Below are 10,787 nucleotides of genomic sequence, written 5' to 3' on the forward strand. Positions count from 1 at the left end.
TCCTTAATTGCGATTCCTTAGTAATCGCAATTAAGGAATCGCAAAAGCCTACGTTGATACATGTGCCAGTTAATCTCCCCGTGCCTAACAAGGAATGAATGTGTGTCCTAATGTAACGTAACTGGTGCTATGTAAAGTGCTCTGATACCTGATTGAATTCAGGTCAAGTTCGCGCTATATAAAACTCCGCAAAAAAAGAAAAAAAATGGATCCTGCAAAGCTATACTTTTTAGAAAAGTAGTCAAAATTCTGAATTCAGCAAGGGGTCATTTGTGTAGATCCATCAATGTTTCTTTATAGAAACTAACAGTTAAATATAGGAGAAATTGAAAATTAGTTAAAAAAAACAGCCTTTTGTGTCAACGTTTTCACCTGTAACCTCTTCTAATTATGACAGCTCTTTGAAAGCAATATACCGTTATATCCGCTGGACCTTACTGGTTGTGAGAATATATAGGACTTGTAGGTTCACCAAGAACCGGACGAACCCAGAGTCAAAAACTGAGCATCAATTTGCAATGGATTTTTATTATGTAGCGGGTATATAGCAATTATTGTTGGAAAATGTATACATGGAAAAATCGGTATGAAAAAGACACCTATGTATTTCTGAAATGGGAACAAAATATAGAGTTTAGAAACAGTAGATATTTGCACATTTGCGAAATTGGGAATATTCATCCTAGCATGAGAATTATCGGTCATTTTTCAAAATGAATTCTTTTTTACACAATGTCTTTCATTTGGAAGGCACAAATGCATCGAAAGTCAATAGGTAATAACAGTTTTTTTTACAAATCTGAATTACCCTAAGTCTCCCAATACAAATGGTACCTCACTTGTGTGGGTAGGCATAGTGCCCATAACAGGAAATGGCTCAAAACCCAACGTGAACACACCACATTTTCACAATGAAAAATTACCCTTTTTTTGCAAAGTGCCTAGCTGTAGTTTTTTAACCCTAGCTCTGCCAGCACCTAGGGAAACCTAGAAAACCTATACATTTTTGAAAACTAGACACCCAGGGGAATCCAGGATGGGGGGACTTGACTGCCTCTCACCAGGTTCTGTCATCCATAATCCCTTGCTAACCTAAACTTTTGTCAAAAAAACATTTTTCTCACATTTCTGTGGTGGAAAGTTCTGGAATTTACGTGGATCCACACATTTCTACCCATCCTGCGTTCCCCAAAGTCTTCCAAGAAAAATGGTACCTCACTTGCGTGGGTAGGCCTAGTACCCACAAAAGGAAACGGCGCAAAACGCAACGTGGACACACCCCAATTTCACAGTGAAAAATAACTCTTTTTTGGCAAAGTGCCTAGCTGTAGTTTTCGAACCCTAGCTCTGCCGACACCTAGGAAAACCTTGAAAACCTATACATTTTTTAAACCTAGACACCCAGAGGAATCCAGGATGGCGTGACTTGAATGTCTCTCACCAGGTTCTGTTACCCAAAATTCCTTGCAAACCTAAAACATTGTAAAAAAAAAAAAACATTCCTCACATTTCTGTGGTGTAAAGTTCTGGAATCTGCATGGATCCACAAATTTCCACCCACCCCGCATTCCCCAAAGTCTACCGAGAAAAATGGTACCTCACTTGTCTGGGTAGGCCTAGTGCCCGCGACTGGAAACGGCGCAAAACGCAACGTGGACACACCTCAATTTCACAGTGAAAAATGACCCTTTTTGGCAAAGTGCCTAGCTGTAGATTTTGAACCCTACCTCTGCCGGCACCTAGGGAAACCTAGCAAACCTATACATTTTTGAAAACTAGACACTCAGGCGAATCCAAGATGGGGTGACTTGACTGGCTCCCACCAGGTTCTGTTACCCAGAATCCCTTGCAAAGATAAACAATTGTCAAATAAAACACATTTTCCTCACATTTCTGTGGTGGAAAGCTCTGGTATCTTTGTGGATCCACCAATTTCCACCCACCCCGTGTTCCCCAAAGTCTTCCGAGAAAAATGGTACCTCACTTGTGTGGGTCGGCCTAGTGCCCACGACAGGAAACGGCGCAAAACGCAACGTGGACACACCTCAATTTCGCAGTGAAAAATGACCCTTTTTTGGCAAAGTGCCTAGCTGTAGTTTTTGAACCATAGCTCTGCCAGCACCTAGGAAAACCTAGCACCCCTATACATTTTTTTTAACTAGACTCCCACGGAAATCCAGGATGGGGTGACTTGTCTGGCTCCCACCAGGTTCTGTTACCCAGAATCCCTTGCAAACTAAAACATTGTCAAAATAAAACACATTTTCCTCACATTTATGTGGTGGAAAGTTCTGGAATCTGCGTGGATCCACAAATTTCCACCCACCCCACGTTCCCCAAAGTCTTCCGAGAAAAATGGTACCTCACTTGTGTGGGTCGGCCTAATGCCCGCGACAGGAAACGGCGCAAAACACAACGTGGATACACCTCAATTTCGCAGTGAAAAATGACCCTTTTTTTGGCAAAGTGCCTAGCTGTTGTTTTTGAACCATAGCTCTGCCAGCACCTAGGAAAACCTAGCACACCTATACATTTTTTTAAACTAGACTCCCATGGAAATCCAGGATGGGGTGACTTGTCTGGCTCCCACCAAGTTCTGTTACCCAGAATCCCTTGCAAACCTAAAACATTGTCAAAATAAAACACATTTTCCTCACATTTATGTGGTGGAAAGTTCTGGAATCTGCGTGGATCCACAAATTTCCACCCACCCCACGTTCCCCAAAGTCTTCCGAGAAAAATGGTACCTCACTTGTGTGGGTCGGCCTAATGCCCGCGACAGGAAACGGCGCAAAACACAACGTGGATACACCTCAATTTCGCAGTGAAAAATGACCCTTTTTTTGGCAAAGTGCCTAGCTGTAGTTTTTGAACCATAGGTCTGCCGGCACCTAGGGAAACCTAGCAAACCTATATATTTTTGAAAACTAGATACTCAGGGAAATCCAGGATGGGGTAACTTGACTGCCTCCCACCAGGTTCTGTTACCCAGAATCCCTTGCAAACCTAAAACATTGTCAAGAAAAACACATTTTCCCCACATTTCTGTGATGGAAAGTTCTGGAATCTTTGTGGATCCACCAATTTCCACCCACCCCGTGTTCCCCAAAGTCTTCCGAGAAAAATGGTACCTCACTTGTGTGGGTCGGCCTAGTGCCCGCGACAGGAAACGGCGCAAAACGCAACGTGGACACACCTCAATTTTGCAGTGAAAAATGACCCTATTTTGGCAAAGTGCCTAGCTGTAGTTTTTGAACCATAGCTCTGCCGCCACCTAGGGGAACCTAGCAAACCTATACATTTTGGAAAACTAGACACCCTGGGGAATCCAGGATGGGGTTACTTGACTGCCTCCCACCAGATTCTGTTACCCAGAATACCTTGCAAACCGAAACAATTGTCAAAAAAAACATATTTTCCCCACATTTCTGTGGTGGAAAGTTCTGGAATCTCCGTGGATCCACAAATTTACACCCACCCAGCGTTCCCCAAAGTCTTCCGAGAAAAATGCTACCTCACTTGTGTGGGTCGGCCTAGTGCCCGCGAAAGGAAATGGCGCAAATCGCAACATGGACACACCTCAATTTCGCAGTAAAAAATGACCCTTTTTTGGTAAAGTACCTAGCTGTAGTTTTTGAACCATAGCTCTGCCGGCACCTAGCAAAACCTAGCAAACTGATACATTTTTGAAAACTACACACACAGGGGAATCGAGGATGGGGTGACTTGACTGCCTTCCACCAGGTTCTGTTACCCAGAATCCCTTGCAAACCTAAAAGATTGTCAAAGAAAAAAAAACTTTTTCTCCACATTTCTGTGGTGGAAAGTTCTGGAATCTGCGTGGATCCACAAATTTCCTCCCACCCAGCGTTCCCCCAGGTCTCCCGATAAAAATGGTACCTCACTTGTGTGGGTGGGTCAAGGACCCGCGACAGGCAAGGGCCCAAAACCTATTGAGGCAAAATCAAAATTACCTATCACAAACCAACCTGGTTTTGCAAGGGGGGTCCCATGAGCTTTTGGCCCGGGGCTCGGCGGCCATCTAGGGAAACCTACCTAACCCACACATTTCTGGAAACAAGACACACGGGGGAGTCCAGCGAGGTATGGCTTGCGTGGGTCCCTCATCATTCTCCTACCCAGAATCCCCTACAAACCTCAAATTTCGCTGAAAAATTCACTTTTTTCTCAAATATCTGTGTGGAAAAGTTCTGGAATCTGCGTGGATCCTCAAATTTCCTCTGACGCAGCGTTCCCCCAGGTCTCCCGGTACAAATGGTACCTCACTTGCATGGGTGGGTCAAGGACCCGCGACAAGCAAGAACCCAAAACCTATTGAGGCGACATCAAAATTACCTATCACAAACCAACCTAGCTTTGCATGGGTGGTCCCATGAGTTTTTGGCCCGGTGCTCGGCAGCCATCTAGGGAACCCTACCTAATCTACACATTTCTGGAAAATAGACACCCGGGGAAGTCCAGCGAGGTATGGCTTACGTGGGTCCCCCATCATTCTCCTACTCAGTATCCCCTGCAAACCTCAGATTTCGCCCAAAAATTCACTTTTTTCTCAAATTTCTGTGTGGGAAAGTTCTGGAATCTGCGTGGATCCACAAATTTCCTCCAACCCAGCATTCCACCAGGTCTCCCGATAAAAATGGTACCTCACTTGTGTGGGTAGACATAGTGGCTGCAACAGGAAATGGCCCAAATCATACAGTGGAGACTTCAAAATTACCTATAGCAAAACTAACTGGTTTTGGGGGGGCACCTGAGATTTTGGCCCCGGGCTCGGCGGCCATCTTGGGAAAGTACCAAGCCCAAACATTTCTGGAAACTAGACACCCGGGGGAGTCCAATGAGGTATGGCTTGCGTGGATCCCCCAAAGTTTTCCTACCCAGAATGCCATGCAAACCTCAAATTTAACTGAAAAAAACACATTTTCCACATATTTTTGTGTGGAATCACTGTGCCGGCACAAATGTCCAACCCCACAGCGTTCCCCTTGTTCTACCGAGTAATATGATACCTCACTTGTGTGGGTGGGCCAAAGGCTTGTGGCTACGCTGGGTGGGAGGAAATTTGTAGATCCACGCAGATTCCAGAACTTTCCCACACAGACATTTGAGAAAAAAGTGAATTTTTCAGTGGAATTTGAGGTTTGCAGGGGATTCTGGGTAGGAGAATGATGGGGGACCCACGCAAGCCATACCTCGCTGGACTCCCCAGGTGTCTAGTTTCCAGAAATGTGTGGGTTAGGTAGGTTTCCCTAGAAGGCCACCAAGCCCCGGGCCAAAAACTCATGGGACCCCCCTTGCAAAACCAGGTTGGTCTGTGATAGGTAATTTTGATGTTGCCTCAATAGGTTTTGGGCCCTTGCCTGTCGCGGGCCCTTGACCCACCCACACAAGTGAGGTACCATTTGTATCGGGAGACCTGGGGAAACGCTGCGTGGGAGGAAATTTGTGGATCCACGCAGATTCCAGAACTTTCCCACACAGAAAATTGAGAAAAAAGTGCATTTTTCATCGAAATTTGAGGTTTGCTGGGGATTCTGGGTAGGAGAATGATGGGGGACCCACGCAAGCCATACCTCGCTGGACTCCCCAGGTGTCTAGTTTCCAGAAATGTGTGGGTTAGGTAGGTTTCCCTAGAAGGCCACCGAGCCCCGGGCCAAAAACTCATGGGACCTCCCTTGCAAAACCAGGTTGGTCTGTGATAGGTAATTTTGATGTCGCATCAATAGGTTTTGGGCCCTTTCCTGCCATGGGTTCTTGGCCCACCCATACAAGTGAGGCCCATTTCTATTGGGATACTTGGAGAAATGTTGGGGGGTTGGAAATTTGTTGTTACTTTCTGCAGTGTGAAAATTTGGGCACAATAATGCAAGGAAAATGTCACACTCACATTTTGAAGTTTGCAGGACATTGTGGGTATGACAACTTGTTGGGATCCACAAGAGAGACATCAGCATGCACTCCCATGGTTGTTTAGTTTACGAAAAAACTACAGTTGTTAGGCTATTCTTAGATGAAATGTACAGCTTGGCAGAGGGACCAAACAGACAAAGATTACTGCACAGCCATCTATTCCTCAAGCACACACACATACTGGTTGGATTTGGCACGAGGGCGAGTGATTGTTCAGTATATAACATTTTATTGACAAGAGATTTCACAAAAATGAAATGCACTGTCAATAACTGAATGGACAAAAAACTGAACCAGTGACTCGCAGTTCATGAGCTGTAAAGCAACTTCAAGGCACCAACCGCTTTACAGGCCATTCACTCACCTTTCATACATGATACACACAAGACCATTCACACCACCAGGCACAAAATCAACACATTACAACATTCACAAAAAAGGACAAGGTACACTCTGCTTGACAAAAACAGAAAAGACACATTTTTATGCACAACCACCTATTCCTCAAGCACACATACATACTGGTTGGATTTGGCACGAGGGTGAGTGATGGTTCAGTATACACAGTTGTATTAACCAGAGATTTCACAAAAATGAAATCCACTGTTAATTGAAAGGACGAGAAACTGAACCATTGACTCACAGCTCGTGAGCTGTAAAGCCACGACAAGGCACCAACCTCGTTACAGGCCATTTATACACCTTTCATACGTGTGACACATACAAAACCATTCACAATGCCAGCCGCAGGCCCAGCACATTTGAACACTCACACCAGCAGATTTCGCCTTTCAAGGGCCCATCACTTTCACACGCCCACACTCCTGACACAGCAACCACACCAGTTCACGGATTGCATTGAGTGGTGTTTGGCTAGCAGTGTGTGTAGTGATCAGCAGCTAGTCACTACTCACACACCACCAGCCAAGCGCCAGTCCACGCACACCGCCAGCCAAGCGCCAGTCCACGCACACCGTCAGCCAAGCGCCAGTGCAAACAGACCGCCAGCCAAGCGCCAGTACAAACACACCGCCAGCCAAGCGCCAGTACAAACACACTGCCAACCAAGCGCAAAGCAAAACACACCGCCAGCCAAGCGCCAATCAAAACACACTGCCAGCCAGGCGCCAGTCCACGCACACCGCCAGCCAAGCGCCAGTCCATGCACACTGCCAGCCAAGCACCAGTCCAAACACACCGTCAGCCAAGCGCCAGTACAAACACACCGCCAGCCAAGCGCCAGTCCACGCACACCGCCAGACAAGCGCCAATCCAAACACACCGCCAGCCAAGCGCCAGACCACGCACACTGCCAGACAAGAGCCACTACACGCACACCGCCATCACATTTAGGATTTTTTTTTATATAAATAAGAAAACACAAACCAATTGCAAATAGATACAAATCTACTAACACAAAATCTGAAACTAAATACACTACACAAATGCCAACCTTGAAACTGAACAAAAAATATTAAACAACAGAGGCCAGGCAGTTCATTTTACCATTCATGGATGCCCCAAAAATTATTTTGCGTGTGGTACATTCTAAAACAAGCAGGAACACACAGCCCAGGGTTAGAAGGACACTCGGGGCAGTACATACGAGTCTCCTTCCGTATACCTCTTCACCAACAGACTCTACATCTCCTACTGGGAAAGTCTTTTGAGGGTGTGGGAGGAATGTGATCAGGAAAGTGGCGATCTTTCACTCTAGCTACATCCTCCACCACTCCAACTCTAGGAACACTTGCCTGTTCCACTAAAACAAGGCTGCCTATTACAGACTCCTGAAACTTAGCAAAAGTCATCTTTGACTCAGGACAAGAATCCTGGAACACAACAAAAGCATTAAAGGCTGCCAAGTGGAAAAGATGGATAGCCAACTTCTTATACCAATGTTAGCCTTACGAAGAGCGGCGTAAGGTTCCAACCTCTGATCTACTCCATCAACACCACCCATGTCCCTATTATAGTCTAAAATGCACACAGGTTTGTGCGCTTCAGCAACCTGACCCCAAACGGTCACAGGTGCAGTGCTTTCATCATGGATGGTAGTCAGCATGTAGGCATCTCACCTGCTTTTGACAAACAAGTTCTTTTGGGAAACCTTTACGGTTAGAGCGGATTGTGCCAAAAGCAACAGTGTCCACTTTGGCCAATTCCCTGAACAACCGCACACCAGTGTAGAAGTTATCTACATATAAATGGTGGCCTTTGTTAAAAAACCCTCTACCAAGTTCCCACACAATTTTCTCAGTCACTCCAAAACTGGACGGACAACCAGGGGGGTTAATCCTGGATTCCTTACCGATGTACACCCTGAAATTAGAGACATATCCAGTCCTACTGTCACACAGCATATACAGCTTAATTCCATAGAATGCCCTCTTACTAGGAATGTATTGCCTAAAAACCAAGCGGCCCTTGAACAACACCAAAGACTCATCCACTGCAATGTCTTTCCCTGGAGCATAGATCTCAGAAAAACGATCAACAAAGTGATCAATGACAGGCCGAATCTTAGACGGTCACAATCAGGGTGATCTCGTGGCAACGCTAAACCAATATCGACAAAATGCATGATCCGAAGCAGAATCAAATACCTATTACGACTCATGACTGCCGGAAATATAGCAGTTGCCATCAAGGGACTAGTAGACCAATATTAAGACATTGATGGCTTCCTTAGCAACCCCATCAAAAAAGTTAAACCCAAGAACTTCTTCATCCATTCCAGATTTGTGGGAGTCCACCGGGTAGCTCTAGAGTGGGGCTTAAGGCTGGCACTGTTGTCCCTCAAAAACTGTTCGGCATACAAATTAGTCTGCTCAACAGTCTCTGCCAAAACACACATCGTCTATAAACAACTGAAAAAAATTTATCGGCAAAAAGTTTTCAGTATTCACTCTACACCCTGGAACACCAGTAAAGTCTGGCAATGCCGGCTGCACCATGCCTGGGGCGACCCAGAGGTCAGCACTTTCAACGGGAAGCCTTGCAGGCCCAGGCTGCAGCCCAGATGCCTCTTGCCGCACTATACCAACGGGAAGCCTTGCAGCCCCAGGCTACAGCCTAGATTCCTCTTGCCACACTATACCAACGGGAAGTCTTGCAGCCCCAGGCTGCAGCCCAGATGCCTCTTGCGGCACTACCAGCACATCAATGTCCTCCTCTAACACAGGTACTTCATCCGCACTAAGAGTAGCTTCATCCGCACTGAGAGTAGCTTCATCATCCGATGATGCCATGTGGAGAGAAAACTCATTGCCTGAATCTTCCCCTGCCTCCTCTGCCTCAGATGCAGAGTCAGTCTCTGAAACATGGTCAGAGGAAGACTCAAAAAGCATACCAACAACCTGCTGAGCAGTAATCCTGTGGCTAGCCATTATCCTTACTAAGAAAGGAGATTGCACAAACAAGTCAACAACAACCAACACTGTGCAAAATAAGTAAGTAAAAAAAATGTGTGCCTTTATCACAAAGATCAATATACTCAAAAACTATACGATTCACTTGCAAGAGACCGCAACACTCACCAGCACCTACTCTGCAGAGACAGCAAAAACGATATCCCACTAGAATGAAAAAAATCAAAACCAATTACTCACAAAACAACAAAATACACATCTAGCACAAATGCAAAAAGTTTTTGGCACACATAAAACAGAAGCCAAACCTACTGTAATTATTACACCATTTGCAAAAAACACATTCATGCAGAGAAATGAAAAACTTTTACAGTGTACAAAAAAAAGTCTCTTACCAAACACAAGCAACTACACAACCAGCAGAACCAAAAGTAACGAAACCGCAAACTGGAACAGTCTAGAGAGCAAAAGCTTTCAACTAGAACAAAAAGGGAGAAAAAAAGCATTACAATTGCAATTCACAAAAAATAAAAGAATTAACATTATAACACACTATGGGCCACATGCATCAACGAGAAACCTGCTCGCAAACGGGCAGATTAGCAGAATCTGCCCCTTTGAGACCGGTATTTTTGCATTTGGGATGCATCATCCCAAATGCAAAAATCGCTATTTAAGGAATCTCTAAATAGCGATTCCTTAAATTGCGATTGCATTTAAGGAATCCCAAATTGAGATTCCTTAAATGCAATGCATGAAAGTTTAAAAATTAGCGATTTCGCTAATAGGGGGAGCAAATTACCATGAAGTTGAACTTCATGGTAATTTGCAAAAACTGAAAAATGCACTAAAGTGCATTTTTCAAAGTTCCATTTTACACACACACATGCCCTTGGGGCATGTGTGTGTGTAAGATGTATTCATATGCAGATTTCAGGGGTGCAACAGGGTGTCCTTTTTGACGCCCTGGCACCCTTGAAATAGCATGAGCAATTTGCGATTCTCTAATTGAGATTAGCAAATTGAGAAAGTCCTCCCATTCATTCCTATGGGCCTCTAGGCCCATAGGAATCAATGGGGAGGTATTCCTTAATTGCGACTCGCAATTTGCGAGTAGCAATTAAGGAATGTTTAGAAATCGCTATTTTGTAAGCGATTTCTACATGCATAGCCTTTTGCTATTCCTTATTAGCGAATCCTCATTTTTCGCTATTAAGGAATCGCAAATGGCATAGTTGATGCATGTGCCAGTTTGTCACTAGCCAATTCGTCAATCTGCCAGATGGGCCTTCAAATAGGGCTGTGCAAAAATGGGGGGTGAACTTGCCCAAGGGATCGGGTGAGCTTGCCTGAGGGCGAGGCAGAAAACAGCAGACAGAAATATGCCCCCCTTGCAAAAGAAATAAATCCCTGGTGCCTAGTAGGGTTTTCTGTCTCCCCACTCCCGCCTAGGGCAAAAAGGCCAAAAAAAAGGAGCAGATCTGT

Source organism: Triturus cristatus, chromosome 3_2 (assembly GCF_964204655.1).
Source record: "Triturus cristatus chromosome 3_2, aTriCri1.1, whole genome shotgun sequence".
Taxonomy (NCBI): Eukaryota; Metazoa; Chordata; class Amphibia; order Caudata; family Salamandridae; genus Triturus; species Triturus cristatus.